This window comes from Chaetura pelagica, unplaced genomic scaffold (genome assembly GCF_000747805.2).
Source record: "Chaetura pelagica isolate M959 unplaced genomic scaffold, ChaPel_1.0 scaffold234, whole genome shotgun sequence".
In the NCBI taxonomy this organism is placed as follows: domain Eukaryota; kingdom Metazoa; phylum Chordata; class Aves; order Apodiformes; family Apodidae; genus Chaetura; species Chaetura pelagica.
The window spans coordinates 733,015-733,509 of NW_009952967.1; positions in this window are offsets into that span (position 1 = coordinate 733,015).

Here is a 495-nt window from a genome sequence, read left to right on the forward strand (position 1 = left end):
CACTTTTACCCCCCCCTTTTTCTTCCTCTTCCCCCCCAACCCCTTTTTCCTCCCTAAGAGCCCACCCACCAGATGCACTTAAAATGTAAATATGAGCCTCCAGAACAAATGCTACGATACAAAACAGAAACACATGTATGGGCAGGAAAGGGAAGGGGGGGGTGGAAAAGAAAAAAAAAAATCATCTTGCTTTTGGAAAGGAAGAGGCTGCAAAGTCCAGCCCGGCACACACAGCTCCATCTTTAGGACAGGAAGACTCTTTGAGAGGAAAGAAAAGGCTGCAAAAGATGCAACTCGCTCCTTTTTGTGCTGGGGGGGGGGGATTTATTTTTTTATTTTATTTTTTTTTTTTTTTGGGAAAAAAAAGAGGTTTTCCTTGCAAACAGGGCTGGGGATTTTTGCAAGTGTGAAGGGCCGAGTTTGTTGGTTTTTCTCCAAGAAATAAATGGCAAAAATTCCCTTTATTGCATTTTTCGCCTCAAGAAATAAATGGCA